Raw genomic sequence first — 18,842 nt, 5'->3', positions numbered from 1 at the left:
CACAATGCACAAGTTGTATCACAAAAATGACATCTATAACAAAGCGAGTAAGTATTAAAATGCACATCCACACATATATTGAAGTATAAATATTTTTTCTTTTTTTCCTGGTATTAAAAATCACGGTCAACCCCTCAAAAGAACTCCTTTGTAAAGCGCTACTTCCTAATGTTACTGGAATGTACTGTTGCTGGGCAGAATTGTCTCAAATCGAAAAGCAGCATTTCCGGAAAAAACAGAAGTTTGGTTCACTTAACACACTGTACTATCTATAGCCACCAGTATTATAAAAAGAGTGACCTGGTTAAAAATCCCAATACGGGCCCCCCATTTAATATGAATAAGCAGTGCAGATACAGGATGAACAATGCAGGTCACAGAGAATCAGATTGCAGTTCTGAAACGTGTCAAAACCCCTGCTGGTTTGTTTGTGCAATAGTTGTCCTTCTCCAAGTTCTCTCTTAGTTGACGTTGGTGGGGTGAACCACAACAAGGAAAGTCAAAAATGACAGAAAGATAGTGCAATGTGTATTTACAAGCACACTTTAGCTAGTTGGTCCTCCACAGCAGGCCATGTTGCTTACTTCATATCGATATGCTTGTGCCTTATGCTTTGGTACATATTCTAGTAAAATATATTGAAACTGAGGAAGAGCAAAGGGAATGCCGTGCTGGATATTGTGTCAATCCATTTGGCTTGATCAACAAACTTCTTTCGGATTGACTCAGAATCCTTGAGCAGAACTGGAGGTGGCGCGGGCGGTGGCATGGCCTTACTGCCATGCCATCCTTCACCTGGAGGCAATAACCCATTCCATTGCCGCCGAAGTTTAAATGGCTTGCAGGGATGAGGTCTTCTTCCTGAAATGAGAGAAGTGAAAGTGGATCAGTACAAATACCACGGAAAGCAAACAGCTTCTTTCCACCTTGATACACTCTCAATTTCATTGCCTGCATTGCAGCATGAAGAAGCAACACTGCCCACAATGTGGCATGATACAATATTTGAGAAAAAGAAAGAGTAAATGTATGTAAATAACACCACAGGTAGATGTGACCTAGTTGCCTGTCTAAAAGCAATGTGATCAATTAAACTTAAGCACTGTATCTTTTTTCATTATAAGCATGTTCAACATTTCAGAACAATAATAAGCATGGAATTCGTGCAATTGCATGTAAATACAGTAGCTATTTAATACTAATGACATCAGCACCTTGAATATCTTGAATAGATGCTATTTGGTGAGATTTACTTTGAACTGAGCAACATTTGCCAATATCAGCAATTATTTCACTGTAACTGCATAACATTGCCAGTTCTTTTACTCCAACTGCAAAATATCTTTTGTTAATGACTGATTCCATCAGTTCTGAAAGCTAATTGTAATTTTGTTTTGTTTTATTTTATTAGCTTAGTATGGATGGCTGCTCGTCAGAATATTGGAATTTGTTGTGCCAAGCCTTCATAATATCCACATGTTGTTTATAGTTTCATATTGCAATTTTTCCATATTGGTAGTTCTGATGTAGATGAAAAATGGCACCTCAGAGCCCTCCCCCAGATACCATGATCGTGCCTGCCCACAGGCTAGGGCGCACCACGGAGGTTGTTGTTTGCCGCTTCTGAGGGCCACATTAAGGCTGCTTCTTGAGCTATTGAGCTAGTTGCTAACTACGGACTACTATCATGTTTTATTACATATGTACATATCACAGTATATCCTATTTGCTCTTCCTTTCCCATTTATGTGTACCCTTCCTCTCTTTCTTCTACCCTTTTCCAATCCTGTGCACCAATTGGTTACTGGGCTTGTCAAACTGTAAAAAAATGTATTTTGTTAAGTTAGCCTCTACCCCTCTTCCATTTTTTCTATTAGCCCCCATTGTGTGTTTCTGCTGGGACTTTTTGCACTGTCAGAAGTTACGTGTTCACTGAAAACTGGTTGTGCTGATAATGCTTGCGTGCCAGAGTAGAGGCCCTGCCCTGCCGAAAGGGCAGAGCACACAGATGTTTAATCTATAAGCCCACCGACGGCTGTAACCTCCCTTGCCTATCAACAAAGATGACGTGAGTGGGGGGGTTATCAGGAGTTAGCGGTCTGCATTTCATCATGACAAAGTGGTTTCACAAGGCACCAAACTATATAAACGCTGTACTTGAACTTGTGCTTATCAGTTCCCTCCCTTGGGCACTTGCAGTGTCTGGGTGATGGGACTCCTCTTCCTTTTGAGTGCAATAAACTTGTCTTTTGTTTCCACTCCAGTGATGATCTTCATTTGTGAACCCGTAGACAGAGGGTGTCCCTGCACCAGTGAACCTGGGAGAAATCTCACTTCTACAATTGGCCCCCAATGTGGGGCCCCATTCAATACTGCTGCTGGACCAGAAGGAGGTTGTTTCGACGGGACGGAAACACAGAGGGGTGCCCCGCAAAAGGCGACTTGTTCTCGCGGCCATGGTGATTTTCAGCTAATCGACCTGAACTTCGTGGCGGCTGTGTGTCTCAACTGGGGCTCTTTGGTTGGCATTTTGGAGGTGATCTATTGATCTGAGGATCGGCAGGTGGGAGTTGGAGAATGAGATCAGGTAGGATTGAAATGGCTGTCTTTTTTGGTTTTGGTTTGATAAAACACTTGCAAATGTTTTAGACCGGTAATGTGAGAATTTTTTCTCATTTCTTTGTTTTTGGTAGGAAAGTCTCTTGACAACATTGTTAAGAAGAAATTTGGTAAACATGCCTGTTTTTAGCACACTTGAAAGAAAGACAGCCAGGGCCTCTAGAAGGCTCTCTGAATTATGAAATGTACATTAAATACAGTATTTCTTCTGTACTGTTTAGCACATTGTGGAACAAATATATGAAGGCAGATGGCAGTTTACAGTGGCCACTTAATGGTACCTTTGATTCAAACAAACTGCAATATGTAGAAGAGCAGCTCTTTAAAAGAAAAGTAGGCAGAGTATGTTTGATGCTGTAGGATAATGGAGAAAACACATTAAACAGAAACAGATTAAAGAAGAAAAGGATAGGAAGAAATTTGAAGAACAGACTATTGTACAGAAAATTTGAGAATTGCAATTAAAAGCACAAGAAGAGAGTGTAGAAAGTGATGAGAGAAGGGTTAAACTTTAACTGCAAAAAGTATATGTGGCCAGGGCACTCCCTGGTTGCCTGAAGGCCGTGGCAGCAGGACTTGTACTGGATCATAAATTGACGGTTTTTGTTCCCCATTCAGTTGATGTATTATTGAATCAGACTAAGACACAACAGTTGATGAGTGCTCGTCTTACCGGATACGAACTCACTTTGTTAGCACCACACATTACACTTAAACGCTGCCTGACCTTGAATCCAGCTACTTTGGTGCCATTGCCCTCTGAGCAGTCCAGTGATATACATGATTGTATTTTTACCACTGAAGAACAAATAAAGGGTTGAGTGTACCTGACTGACATGCCCCTGCCTGATGCTCAGGGTGAATTGTATGTAGATGGATCTTGTTTTAGGCTACCCGATGGAACCACAACTGCAGCTTCTGCTATTACTACACTGCATACAATTGTGGAGACAGCATGGAGAGTTAGTTCAAAATTTGCTGACTGCATTAACGTTACCAAAGCGAGTGGCTATTGTCAAGTGTAGTGCGCACCAGAAAGTAGTACATGATGTTAGTTATCAGATTCTTGATGAGGATGTACATTTTAAAATGGCCCAACTAGAGACAGCTATAGCAGAAAAGACGTTTGAAAAATTACTTTCTGATTTGTAAGAAATAAACACATGAGTAAGGGTGTTCATAGAGAAAGATGTCAGATTAATAAAACAAAACAAAATATGACACGCACTGTCAAGGTGTCCCAATGTTGTAATCAATGTTGCGTGCTACTGAGGAATCACTTTCCAATCCTTCAAGTGTTATGAATGAAAATCTCAAAGAAGCATCTCCTGATTAGGGGATGTCCCTCAGAGAACAGCCGTATGGCCCCTCTGGGCGTATACTTTTAGAACAGAGTAAGCTTGCCGAAGAATTTGGTTGTAGTAACATTTATTGCACGTTACTTTCACATGTATAGTGTCATCCAGAATCTTAAATTCAGATATTTCATTAGCACATCTGGGTGATTTTGAATGTTTATGTTCACTCAAGTATAAGAGTATGGATGAATGTATGGACATTGATTGCACTGAAAGGTACACCCTGGTAAATGATATCAATGCGCTTGTATGACCCTGAACCACATGGCCAACTAGATGACTGTGAAGGTGTAAACTAGCTGTGGCATGATTCCACATGAACAACAATCTCGCAACCCCCCAACGTAGCCCCACGTCCATGTATTAAATAGGGCTGTGTGTGGAAATGACATAATTGGTAGCAGGCCAGAAGTGGTGTCCCCATCACATGTGACAACAGAATGTCTCTTTGCATGCCTTCTCACACACATCTTTATGGATATGGTCTGTTTTGATGGATAACAGTGCCCCATATGGCCAGAAGTCGGACACCATACTCACATTTCTGAAGACTCGTATGTGCATAGGTCTGCCAGCAACTATCCCAAACACAATGTTTGGCTCACAAAGGTGGAGCTGTCAAAAGGGACCCACCCCCATTGTACCAGTGTCAGTCAGTCCCTCCCTGTGTATGAACAATGCTCATTGAGGCACATGAATTGTCATTCTAATCAACACTCATCACAGTTGAACACTACTGAAGTTGCGTAGACTTTATTAGCATGTGCGTGTCAGGGAAGGCAAGGGCAACAACATGCAGAGAAATGCTTAAGACACTTACAGGCAGAATAGAAACATGTCGAGGTGCAAGACACGGGGAGGAAAAACATGAACTCAAATCATTACGGATGGCAACGGTCTCAGCCCACCTTGCCTTGCTGGACGAGTCATGTGCTGTTTGGCGTGTGCTAAGTGCTCCATGTCAGGGGACATGACTCACAGCCCATTGGATCTGCATGGTGCTGTACCACCGGACTGTGCCGACTGTCTGCTCTGCTGACAGTGAGGAGAGGAAAGGGTCCTACAAGGTCACATGTCATTCTACTTTGCATGTGTGCACTCTCCCACCAGCAGTATGTCAGATTTGGGAACGTTGCCAAACGACGCTGTGCAGCTTCGCCGATGGGACTGCATCACCTTGCACACGTGTGTGTACACACGCGTAGGTCCACGCACATGCATTCTGAGTCCAGGCAAAGGCAGACATGTCCACTGTTGTTGCGGGTTATGGGAGCATCCCCCAAGACGCAACAAGGTGTGGGGAGCTGTGTTGTGGGTGACAGTCAGATGTGGCTGCAGGAACGTAGTTACTCGTCCATGATTGCGAGCGCAGCTTCAGGAGCAATCTGTTCCAAGAGTACATCATTTTTGAGTTTGAGGAACACAAGGAAGAGCCAATCCATTAACTAGTCCGAGCAGATGTGCTCCATCCACGCCGTCTTACCAATCCGCAACACAGCCCAATAGGGGAGCGCCTACATGTGGTTACTGCACACAAAGAGCTGTGCAATCTCCCATGCACAACTGCCAGCACATACGCCAAAGATCAAGGCATCACATGCTCGGGTATCATGGTGACACTCCTGTTCGTGGGCCAACCGGGTGCGCACAGTCAAGTCATAATCCAATTCAGCTACCGTTGAGTTGAATAGGCAGACCTCCATGGGACACTCGAATGTGCATGATCGGGGCTGAACGCAAGTGATGTAGGCAAGACGGCAACTCAGACGGAAACTGGTTCGCAACACTGCGATTGGCAGTGATCCCAACAGATGCAGCATTCGTGCATGATTCAGTTCCACATGACAGGGGTTGCGCGTGTGCCCGGGATGGGCTGCCATTGCGTTTGTTGGTCTCGTAGCACCGGCAATCCTCAGACTGGCGGAAGTTCCGTGGACAATATGTCACAGCTCTGGGCAATGAGTCGTATGTATGTGCAACGTTTGGATGTATGGGCTGTGTTTATCAATGTTTCAAAGGCAGCCCTTGCAGATTTTGCTTGGGCAGGGAGAAGTGTGTGGGGTGTGGACACGTTGGTTTTTCATTAGCACAGTTCGTGGTGTGGGAGTCGTTGGAGTCTGGTATGGTATCTCACACAGGGTGTGCCAGCCGCATTCAAGACCAAGTTCAGAGGTTTGGTTGTCCTTCCGTCTTGTGTATTGAGACAAAGGAGCTTTCATCCCTAATTTTAGTCTGACTACTGCTTGCATTTCTTGACGTGATGTGGCCTTTGCGCTGACATTGATGCCAGGCCTTAGATTTGGGGTGCACCAATTGCGACACACGCGCACCCGATGGCATGTATGAATGAGCCAAGCGCCCAATTGGCCTTACGCTCCTTGTTCAGTCTCTCTCTCTCTTTCTTTCACTCTCTCTCTCTCTCTCGCTCTCCTTTGATGAGTGCCTGACACACCTTCTTATCTTGGATATTGTCTTGTAGGCTGTGACTTACAGATTGTCCAGTGATGCCCCGCCATGACTCTTCTAAATAGTTGTTTTGAGACATATTTGATTGTGACATTTTGTTTTGGCTTTCAATGGTGAATGAATGATTCAAAGTTTCTGTACTCACATGTATGTTGATTGTGGTAAAGGTGTGACTTCAGGCGAATGCTTTTGTACATGATTTTGTGACGTTGATGAGCAATATCTTGGCCTCAGGGGAGGTGCAAGGTGCAAGGGAGAGGTGTCTGGTGATGGTGGTGGTGGGTGTTGTGGCCCTCTTGGGTGTCTGCGCTGCATGATCGTTGGCTCCATGGCATCTGTTGTTCTTCAGGTGTGGCTCTGGGCTGGGCTCACTTTTCTGGTGCAGGTTGTAGTCCAGCTTTACACCAGGTCAGAGCAGGTGTTAATTTCCTGCTGCTAATGCACAATATCGCATGTTTTGTTATCTTTTTTTTTTTTAATCCTCATCTTGTGAATGTATAGATAAGGAGGCTTTGGGAGTCTGATGGTTCTTTGTTCTAAACGTTCACTGCCCCGTAGTTGTCGGTTGTCCTTGGGGAGTATACCCTTATCTATTATGACCAATCAGTTTACTCCTGTCACCCTTTATCGTAATCAATAATTCCGGAGTTTGGGGGAGGAGCTAGCCTGGTAGGCTACTCGGCAGTAATCATTCCTGCCTGGAATTATTGTCTCCGCTTTAATCATTGGATTTTGTTTTCCGGTGACATAAAGGAGTTAATGGTTTGTCTGGAAATGTTGTTCCCAAATTTCCCAGAAGCTTAAACTCTTGGAACTTTTCCCTTTCCTATCAAATTTGTTAGTTTTTATTATAGAATTTAGCCAGCTATCATGTGTAGGCGGTGCCGGTTTAACCCAGTTGATTCAGACTTTCATGCTTATTACTTCGCTTACCCATATCAGTTTCAATGTTGTTATATATCCCAAAAATAATAAGAGGGGTACTTACAGTTATGTGAGTTCCCATTACCATGGTTAGCGTCTTACCAATCTCGAGCCAGTAGGGGGAGAGTGCGGGGCATTTCTGGAACATGTGGACGTCATCTGCTTTTGCCTCTTCGCACTTGGGGCATGACTTTATATTTGTACCTTTAAATTTAGACAGTCTTTTTGGGGTCCAATATGTTCTGTGATTCCTTTTTAGGGAAGCTGGTTTTACACAGGACCAACATTTTTCCATAGATTTCTTCCAAATAGACTGTAAGTCCAAGTCTTGATCGGGAATATCTTTTCTCCATATTGTTTCCGGAACTAAAAAATCTTCTTCTCCTGACTCGATGAAGGCCCAATACCATTTTGATATTTCTTTCTTTATTGGTGTTATTTTAGTCATTTCACTTTCAAGGTTCTCATAGTCTCTTTTTCCTTTTGGTAAGGAGTTAGCCCAGCTACTTAGTTGGTAGAATTTAAATTTTGATAGTTTGCCTTCCGTGATTGTATATAATTGGTCCCACATGATTAGAGGATTTTCTACCAACAGTTGTCCCCAACTTTCAAATCCTGCTTTTTTGAGTGGTACCGCTAATGAATCTTTCAGGCAATCTGGAGTCCCAGGAGAGTCCCATATTGTGGACATGTTACTGTAGTCCGGTATGTTTACTGTAATTCTGATTTGACTCCAGAGCTTTGCAGCGTTGTGTAGGATCTTTAGTTTTATTTTTTTTAAATAGTTTGGATGGCCAAACTTGAACAGGAAGTGGTCTGCTCCATTTGTCATATTCTGTAGGAAGTTTGGGTATGATTGATGTTTCCTTAGGAGAGGTCTAAAATTCTTAAATTGGAATGATCTGTAATACTCGTGTATATCAGGGCTTGCTATTCCGCCTTGCTCTTTCCTTCTCCTAAGTTTATTCCAGGCTATTCTTGTGCTTTTTGATACCCAGATGAAGCTGGATATTTCTCCTTGGATCTTCTTCAAGGATTCTTTTCTAAATTCCAATGGAATGGTGTTAAAAGGTAGGTAAATTTAGGAATGATGGTCATTTTTACTGCGTTAGATCTACCCAGAAAACTTAGTGGTAATCCTGACCATACTTTAAGAAATCTTCTCATTTCTTTGGCTATTATATTCAGGTTCAATTGTGGGATGTTTTCGAGTTCTTTTACCAGCGTGATTCCCAAATATTTTATTTTATCCCTAGTGAATGGCGTGTTGAGACTCGTGTTCCAGCTCATCGCCTCTGTTTAGTCTTTATTTGTTAGATACCCTGAGACTTTGCCGAAGTTGTTCATCGTGTCTTCTATTGCCTGATTAGCTTCTTCATAGTTGTTGTGAATACCATTAGGTCATCCGCGTATGGTGCCACTTTTTTTGACCAGTTTTGATGTTTGAAAGGTGTTATTGAAGGATGGTTTCTGATCGAGCAGGCCAGTGGCTCAATATATAGATTGAAGAGTAACGGCGACAGTGGGCAGCCTTGCCTGGTGCCTCTTTGTATCTCGATGTTGCTAGTCAGATTCTCGTTGACTATTATTTTTGCTCTTGGGTTCTTATATACTTCCCTTACTATGTGACCAAAGCTTTCCCCTAGTTTGTTTTTCTCAATGATTTCATTTAGAAAGGTCCAGTTGACTGATCAAACGCCTTAGCCGCGTCGTAGGTAATTATGGTTAAGGGTAATTTTTCACAAGTGGCGATGTCAGCTGTTGCAAATAGTTCATGGGTGATCTCATGAATTTGTCGTCCTTTTATGAAGCCCTTCTGGTCTAGGTTGATCAATCTTGGCATGACCTTGGCTAATCTTTTAGCTATGACTTGCATGAATAGCTTGTAGTCACAGTTAAGTAATGATATAGGTCTATAAGACTCACATAATTTTGGGTTTTTACCCGGTTTTAGGATAATGCTAATCGTCGAATCGTTTCAAGAGTCGGGTATTTTTTCGAGGTACAGGAATATATTGTCCATAATTTCTGTTAACTGGTTAACTAGGGGTTCTTTTAATGCTAAGTAAAATTCATTTGGGAGGGCGTCAGGGCCCGCAGCTTTTCCTTTTTTCAGGCCTCTTATAGCTGCTCTAACTTCCTCGGGTTTAATTTCGCTGTTTAGTTCTGACACTTCTTCTCCTGTTAAGGTTGGAAGTGGTACGGCATCAAGATATTTCCTGATCTCTTCTTTTGTTGGGTTTATGCCTTCTTTGTATAGACTGGAGAAGAACTTTGTGAACTCCTGTCTTATTATGGCATCGTCCGAGCTTTGTGATATTTGGTCTTGAGTCTGGATACATGGTATGTTATTCCTTGACTGGTCAGTTTTAATTCTCCATGCCAACATTTTCCCGCATCCTTCCCCGTATTCATAGTTTGATCATTTGCTATTTTCCCATTTTTCTTGTACTATGTTCTCCAAATAGTCAGCCAGAGTCTCTTTAAGTTTACAGCTCTTTTCTAATAAATCTCCCTTTGGTTCTAAATGGTTTCCGCTGACTAGTTGTATCTCTGCCGCTTTAATCTCCGCTTCCATCCTCTTGATCTCCTGTTTTTTAATCTTTGTTTTATGTGCGCCTAGGCTAAGTAATTTCCCTCTGATCACGGCTTTGTAAGCATCCCAAGTAATTTGTTTCGACGTGCCGATTGCATTATCCTCAAAGTAATGTGTAGAGGCAGTTTCAAGCTGGTTCACACTTTGTGCGTCTTTGAATATAGACCGTTCTACTGTCCATCTAGGGAGGGTTTTGTTTTTCGGTAGCGAGAGAGTTAATTGTACTGCAGAGTGATCCGATAGGTGGGCTGGGAGGTGTTCAATACCTTTAACACTATCTTGGAGACTCCTGTTTACTAAGAAGAAGTCTATTCTTGACCTGTGACCTAGTTTTTTATTGTGGAATGTGTAAGGATGCGTTTTCTCTCCTTTTTGTTTCCACATATCCTCCAAGTCTAGATCTTTTTTATAGATTCCTAACCACTCCCTCATTTTAGGTAAGTTCATCTGTTTGTTTGGAGGTGATCTATCCAATTTGGGGTCGGGTATAATGTTATAATCTCCCCCTACTATTATGGGGGCGGTGGTTGTTAGGAGTTCAGTGTAAAGTTTTTGAAGGGGGGCGAGTCGTCCAGGTTCGGACCATAGTATCCAGCTATGGTTAAGATATTGTCTTCTATCCTGATTTTGGCCAGTACCCATCTTCCTTTGTTATCTACTACCCTGGTTTCTATCTTGGCTTTTAAAGATTTTTTTATGATAATTGCAACCCCCTTTATGTTACAGTCTTGCGTAGTATATATACAAGCATCCACCCAGTTCAGATTTTTTACTATTTGGTCCCACTCAGTACTTACGAGGTGAGTCTCTTGAAGGATAATAATCTCGCTTTCAGCTTCCTTTAAATATTCCAGAATTCTTCTTCTATTATGGGTTCTGAGCCCGTTAACATTCCATGAGAGGACTTTAACTAGTTTTTCTTTTATCATTTTGTGTCTGGTTTTGTGTCTTCCCGTTCTGAGCTGGGGCGGATATTGTATGGTCTAATTGACTCCCATTTTACTCCTTTTTTTTGTTTTATGAGGACATTTTTTCAAATTTTTTTCCTTAGTTTGCTCCCCACCCGTGTCTTGTCATTTCTAGCATTATTAAATAAATGTGAGATTTGATATTCCCACCCTGAGGAAGCCTCCCTTCTTCTTCTTTTGGGTAGTATCTCTACCCAATTCGTGCTCCGATTTCATCACTTTATTTAGTTTTGTATACTTATGTGATCACTTTCCTTCCTTGGTTCTATATTGGGATCCCTTTTAGGGCCTCTTAGCGCTCTATTGTATCATATAATTTTACTTTGTTCTGAATGTCTTACAAGAGCTTGTAATGACGTTTATACATTCATTACAAGTAATTTTAGTATTATCGTCTATTTTATTTTAGTGTCCTTTCTTTAGTTGGATTTCTCAGTTTGGATCTGGTCCTTTATCAGTTGTATGAGGTTCTCTACCTCCTGTGGTTCCCTAATGTTGTGCATTTTATTACGCCACATGATTCTCAGTGCTGCCGGGAATTTCATTTGCACAGTCGCTCCTAGCTTTTTTAGCTCTTGCATGTGCTGCCCCAGTTCCCATTGTCTGTCTTGCGTGGCCTTACATATGTCAGACCGAATTCTAAAAGACCAGTTATCCTTGTTTTGTGTTCCACTTTTTAGACCCTCGCTTAAGATTTTCTCTTTCAGGGTATAGGTCTTAAAGTTAATTAAAAATTTTCTTGGGGCTTTTCTTTCTTTACTTTTCCTGAAGGGGTCCCTGTGGACCCGTTGGATGTCCTCTGTCAGGTTGCAGTCTTTCGTCCATGGGAAAAACTCTTCAAAGAGGGAGACAATAAAAGTTTTTATATCTGCCCCTTCCAGGTTCTCGGGTACATTTAGCACCCTGAGATTGTTTTTTCTTCCTTTGTTCTCCAAAGACTCGAGTTTCTCCTTGATAGATCTCTCACTATCTTTCAAGTGTCTTATTTCTTTTTGATTTATGTCAACCTTTTTGCTAAGGGTCCCAACTGCCATTTCCACTGCAGTGACCCTCTCGCCCAGGTCTTTTAGTTTTTGGTCCAGATTTTCACATACCTCACGTATCTTGCATTGGTTTCCCTTAGAAATAGAGAATTTTTCCCTCATTTCTCCCATCATTTTGTCCATAAATATCTCCATCATTTTTCCCATTTGATTTTCTACCAAGGGATCATTGCTTGCTTGTTCTGATGAACGATCAGGGTTTTCTATTTGAGGTAACGTAGGGGTACCTACATTTGTGTCTGCAAGCGGCATTGTAATTAGTGGGGCGGCTGGAGGTATAGTCGACATTTCACCTTCGTACCTCTCTGCTAATCCCTTTGATGGTGTAAGTTCCAGTTCCCCTTCCGATGTGGTAACTATGCTTTGGTCGTCAGGGTTTACGAGTGAAGAGTGGGTTTCGATCTGCCAAGAGGATTGACCTCCTCTCACTTGTACTGATTGCTGGACTTTGAAGTAAGACCTTAGAGAAGGAGTTACTTTGATTTTTTGTTTTAATCCGCTTGACCCCTGTGCTTTTGGTTTTGTAGATCTTGATTTTATATTTTCTGATAGTTCCACTAAGTTGGGGAGCACCCTCTGTTTTCTCTTTGTGCTTCTCGGGGTCACACTCTTTTTCTGGGGAGGGATGAGGGTCTGTTTTGCTAGTTGGCGGTTTCTAAGGCAATATGAAGATCTACCTCCATTTCCCAGCGTTTTTTCTGGCTCTAGCTGGGTGACCTTACCCCCCTCAATTTTTCTGGACCTTGTGGTGTAGAGATGTTTTTCTAACTGTGAAAGGGTGCCTCTCTCCCCCTCACCGCTGCTTACTTGTGTTGCCGTGGGGTGTTGGTTGTAACCTTTATTTAAGTCTGGGGTTAATTTCACAATGTCAATATCAGTATCAAAGTCAATCCCCCCGCATCGTACCTGTCTTTCATCTGCACTGTGCCGCTCCCGCTCTCGCTCTCTGAACCCTTCGATCTGTTGCCCAGGATGTGTTGATGCCTCTTCTGCCTCCAACTCTGCCTCAGTTTCTGGGGTCAAATGGGTTCCCCTCCCGCTACTCATCCGATGCGGGGCTCCCGAGAAACTCACACACAGTATGCTGCCATCGCTTCTCCCTGCGTCGTGCGCTAGCGTCTCCCCAGGTTCAGCATGCATCAACAGCCGCTGTGCCGGCTTCTTTCCTGGGAGTGAAGTCAAACTCTCTGTTTTTACCAGCACGTCTCCCTGTCTGGAGGTTGAGCCGCTGACTCTGTCGCTCGTGCCCCGGAACAGGAAGGAAATCCTGCGGTACGCCCTGCGGCAACTCCGTGTAGCACCCAGCGCTTTTGCCCAGACTCCAGTGTACGGCGGCAGCGGACCTTCAGGTGCATTTATGTTTCTCTCCCACAGAACTCCATCAGTCATGTTATTTAAGCAATTTCTAGTGCTTTGTCTAAGCAGTCTTTCGTATGGTCAGTAATCCTTTGTCCGTTGTCGGCGGTCCGTCGGAAGGGGGTTGGAAGTAGCTCATAAGTCGAGTTCTCGGATGGCGCTTTTCAGGCTGGTTAGGGTCTATATTCCGATTCCGATTCCGTAACCAAATGCAATATTATCTTTTATGCAAAAATCCTACTCTGCATTGCTTAGTCTTGGGATTTAGTGCATCACATCCCCTGGAGAGTGATCAACATATCTCGTTGTGTGCTGGTGTGTCGGAACTCGCGACCGAGCGTCGCAGCCGGCCGCCAACTTCCTCCCTGTTTTGTTATCTTACCGCAGATCTGGTTGGTCGTTGAGAATGTTGTGACGTGGTTTTGTCACAGGTTTTTGCACGGGAAACCTACTCTGCATCTTATTAGCGATAGTTGCCGGGGTCATCTGTGGCGATGTTTTTGCGGTTGCTGTCGCAAGTAAACGGGTGATATGGGCTGTTAGCACCTGCTTGTGAATGGGGAGTTACATTTATCACAACTTTGGCTGCAATAAAGTGCCAATTACTCGGCAATAGCTCCTTGAGAATATGCCCCATAGAGTGGCATTATGCAACCACGTAATGTTCAACTCGTTTCGTTTCGTTTCAAAATGCTTTATTCGGTTTGTACAAGTACAACCATGTAGCAACACATAAATACAGTTTCAGATTCATATTTATGTGAATTAAATAATGAAACAGTTAAAATAACAACAATATCCATACCAGTCTTGTTTTGATTCAATTGTAGTGCAGGGATATCACGTTTGGGAGCAAAATTAAATTTGGTCACTCTGTATATTCTAGCAGCAGTTATTATACAAATGGTAAGTGCAAAAGATGCAGATGTAAAGTGCAAAAATTCAGAGAATTTGTTATGTACATAAAGTGCTATTGCTATTGACACGTCATATAAATATAAAGTGCAAAAGACTATTTTGTCACTATAAACGTTATAGCAGCAGTTTGTTTAAAATAAAGGTTTGTGCAAAAACGCTAGTGCAAAAGGCAAATAACACTTATAATGTAACAGTTAAATTTGGTCACTCTGTATATTCTAGTAGCAGTTATTATAAAAAGGTAAGTGCAAAAGATCCAGATGTAAAGTGCAAAAATTCAGAGAACCTGTTATATACATAAGGTGCTATTGACATGTCAAATAAATACAAAGTGCAAAAGACTATTTTGACACCATAAACGTTATAGCAGCAGTTTGTTTATAATAAAGGTTTGTGCAAAAACGCTAGTGCAAAAAACGCTAGTGCAAAAGGCAAGTACCACTTAAAATGTAACAGTCTGGAGGATATTCAGGGGGGAAAGGGGTCATATTATTATAGATTTTCTTTGCCACATACATTTTAGGATATAAGTGGCCACACGATAACACACGTCCGGGGAAGCCAAGTAAAACATCAGTTGCATTGCGGCTCTTGTATTGCACATGTTATGATCTAAAAATAATTGCTTCAGATAAAACTTTCTAAAACCAGTATAAAAATTGCAAAAGAGTAAAAAGTGGCAGGTGCTCTGTTTGGATTTCCCATCGCATGGGCACAGACATGTTCCAGGTTTTTTTACTGTGGGGAAAGCCACTAGGTGGTGAACTATTCCCAGCCTCAAACGGGCTAAAACAAAACGATGGGAATTGATACTAACAAATGTGAGGTAGGAGGAAAGACCTGTACAAAGATTGTATTCCATGTATAATTTGAACGTACTTTGTGTTGCATACTCCTTCATTCTGATCCCTTTTACATGGTCCAGGTAAATGGATTTGAGGTCACGCTTTGTTAAAACTGATTCTGTTAGTAAGTCTTTAAAAATGTCCTGGCCAAAAAGGGTCTTATACCAAGATTGAATGTGTTTTAGCCAGGGGATTTTCGAGTGACAGTCAAGTTTGATACAATCCATAATTACTTCCTGAGTAAACCTGGTTTCTTCTTTGGCCCATATGGACCGCCATAGGGACAGGGGGCGCAATGCAATCAAATCTGTAACATGATTTATGCCTAACTCTCTATGGGTAATCTCATTTGAAGCAGAAGCAGGGAGGCATAATAGTCGTTTTAGATACTTGTTTTCCTCCTGCTGGATGGACAGGGCAATCTGGGGATTGTATCCCCATATCCCTGCTCCGTACAAAGCAGAGGACATACACCTTGAATTGTAGATGGAGATCATCTCTCGGATTCTACGACCCCCTAGTTTTGAGGCAAATCTGAAAATACAATTTACATTTCTGGTCATTTTCAGGTCAACATTAGATTGTTCATTTACCCATCTCCCATCTCCTGAGAAAGTGATACCTAGGTAACAGAAATATTGAACAGCCTCGAGTTTATCCCCATCTAAAAAGAATGTTTTGTTTTTCTTCGTTTTCTTTCCACAGGTCATAGTCATTGTCTTGCCTTTATTGATTTTAAGCTTTCTGCCATGAATAAAAATATGAAATTTCTCAATTAACTTTTGCAGTCCATTCGCGGTCCTAGAAATCAGGACCGCGTCGTCCGCGTATAGAAGGACGGGTATTTGCTTTCCATTAATAATAGGGGCATCAGCGTAAGATTCTTGTAAAAATTGATCAACCTGGTTGATAAAAAGGGAGAATAAAAGAGGGGCTAGCACGCACCCTTGTCGGATCCCTCTGCCAATTTTAAAAAAGGGGGTACATTCACCATCGGTTCCAAATCTAACCTTACTTGAGAGGCTACTGTACATTCTAGCCAAAAGGTGAATGATTTCGGGCAGAGCGCCCATGGCAAGTAGTGTGGGCCAGAGCAGTGCGTGTTCCACCAAGTCAAATGCGGAACTTAGATCAGCAAAGCACATAAACAAATTCCCTTCCTTGGCCTTCGTGTACTTGCCGATGATAAGTTCCAGGTTCACGCACTGCTCCATAGTCCCTAGACCCCTTCGGAACCCGTATTGAATAGGGGAGAGAATATTATTGTCTTCAACCCAGGACTCTAGTCTTGCCAAGAGTACACGACTCAAAATTTTTAACGACGAGTCCAAAAGTGAAATTGGGCGGTAATTACGTGCTTCTGCCCTAGAACCCTTTTTAAAAAGTGGCACAATAATTGATTGTCCCCATGAAGTTGGCAACTTATCTTCAATAGCAGCATTAAAGTAACGGGTCAAGATGGGGGCCCATAGGGTAATCTCAAATTTGTAAAAGTCCACAGGGACCCCATCCGGTCCCGGGGCTTTCCCCCCCTTGCTCATCTCAATTGCCTCAATCACCTCGCTTAATGTCACAGAAAACAATATTTTCTCCCATTTAAAACAGGTTGATGTATCAGTTAAAACATTGGGATTAAAATCAGAAATAGAATCAGGGATAAATTCAGAGTTAAAAATCCCTGTAAAATGTGCTATCCAGGCCCGGCAACTGACATGTGAAGTTAGCTCGGGAATGTTATCATTCTTCAGGAATGGGCTGTTTACAGTGTCCCAAAAGAGTTTGTGGTCTTTAGTATCAGCAGCCAAATCTAATTTAGCCCATGCCTCGTCCTGTAATTCCTTCTTCCTGATGGAGAGTGCAGTTTTATAGTTTTGGCGCTCTTCCCTGATCTTGCTAGCGTCTCTTGGAGTAGCATCAAGTGAGGTTTTCAGCCTTTTTAGTGATTGTGCACAATTATCATCAAACCACACCGCCTTGACCTTCCTTAATTTTCGAACTTTGTGTGTCAAGGATTTCTCAATCGCTTTTGTTATATTTAGGAAGTTAGATAGCAAGGTTCGTGGGCATGGATTAGAGGACAAACAATATTCAACCTCTCTGCAACAGTTTGTGATCACGTTAGCTACAAATTGGTTGGGGTCAACTTTTATCCATTTCACCCTCATCCCATTAGGTCTTTCTGCCGCGATGTCCTGGATTGGTTGACCATAGGTGTTCCTTTTGGTTCCCCAGCCCAGTAATTCGACGGTTACACTATTATGATCACTGACAGTTTGTTCGATCACCCAGACGTTGATGTAAACTACGGAACAGGATATCATAATATGATCGATGAAGGACCGGCTGTTTCTCCCATGAAATGTCGGACACCTGTCATTGTTTGTGTTCTTGTTGCATTCTAAGAGGTCCAGGTCATATTTGGCAAGTAGTTTATGTAAAGCACCACCATAGTTATTATAATGCGGGAAATGATTATATACATTAGTTTCCCTTCCCGTGTACTCCTCCCTGTGGCCGCATGCCCCCTTGAGAGCATAGTTGCATGTTTTGATGTTAAAGTCTCCGGCCCATAGAATTGCAGCTGGTTTGGGTGTACTTGATAAGGTCACATCAATGGCCTGCTCAATATCGGAAACGATCGATCCCCGTTTGTTCCCCACAATATTATTGTAGAAGTTCACTACTATTAGATCTCTACATCTGCTGTGGGCCATGCGCAGAACGGAAGCGTGCTCTCCTAGTACAACATGATCGCTAACACAAAATTCAGTCAGTGCGGTGGATATCAGAGTCACTAGACCGCCCTTGGCTCTACCAGCCTGGGAAGCCACGGCCTGCACACTAAAAGATGTATATCCCTCGACGTGTACTTCTTCCCTGTCCCAGGTTTCTTGCAGGCAGATAATGTCGTAACCCTGTTTGATGAAGTCAGCCCAAATGGGTGTGTTGACCTTAGAGGCTAACCCAGCTATGTTCCATGTGATGGCCCTCAAGTTCTCCTCTGTAACTACATGTGGTGGGTTGGTAACTGTTATGGTTGGTGGTGTTGTCTGATTCTCCAGTTCGTTCTCACCATTACGTATGATTACATCTGCCAAAGTTGAATCATCAGAATTTACTACAGCGGTGTCTGTTGGGGATTCCTCAGCTGTATTGACGTCCATCAACCTAGGTTCTTCAGTTACAGGTGATCCAGCAACAACATTATCCCCCAGTCAATCATTTTCATCTAGTGAGTTGAATATCTGGAATCTGTTAGATGTAGGGACTGCATATTGACCATAAGCGCTAGTACCTAACCCAGGAGCATTAAAGTTATTGAGATAATTGGGGTTTGATATTCTAAATAAATTCAGTGATTGCTGTGGTACATATTGGATATTTTGGCCATGGGGAAACATAGAGTGCCCGACTGTTTGCACTGGTGCCTGCTGTACAGGTGGGTGTGGCATGTTTATTACTCTGGGGTGTTTGAAATTCTGCACTGGAACTTTAAATCCCACCTGATTCCTGTAAAAGTAGTCCAATGGGAACAGGGTAGTGTTGTAATCATTATCTAATGGGATCGGTGCATTCAAGATGGAGTCTCTTGCCCATTCAGTAGTTTTATAGTTTATAATTACACAGTCCCCGCTTATTTCCTTTTTGCTAGGACCCACCCACCCTACCCTTTGTGTTGAAAGAATCTGACTTGCCCCTCTTAGGGGGAATCCACAGTTGTGGATAAGCCAGTGCAAAATTTTATTTTT

Source organism: Lissotriton vulgaris, chromosome 4_1 (assembly GCF_964263255.1).
Source record: "Lissotriton vulgaris chromosome 4_1, aLisVul1.2, whole genome shotgun sequence".
Taxonomy (NCBI): Eukaryota; Metazoa; Chordata; class Amphibia; order Caudata; family Salamandridae; genus Lissotriton; species Lissotriton vulgaris.
This window is presented reverse-complemented; position numbering follows the sequence as displayed.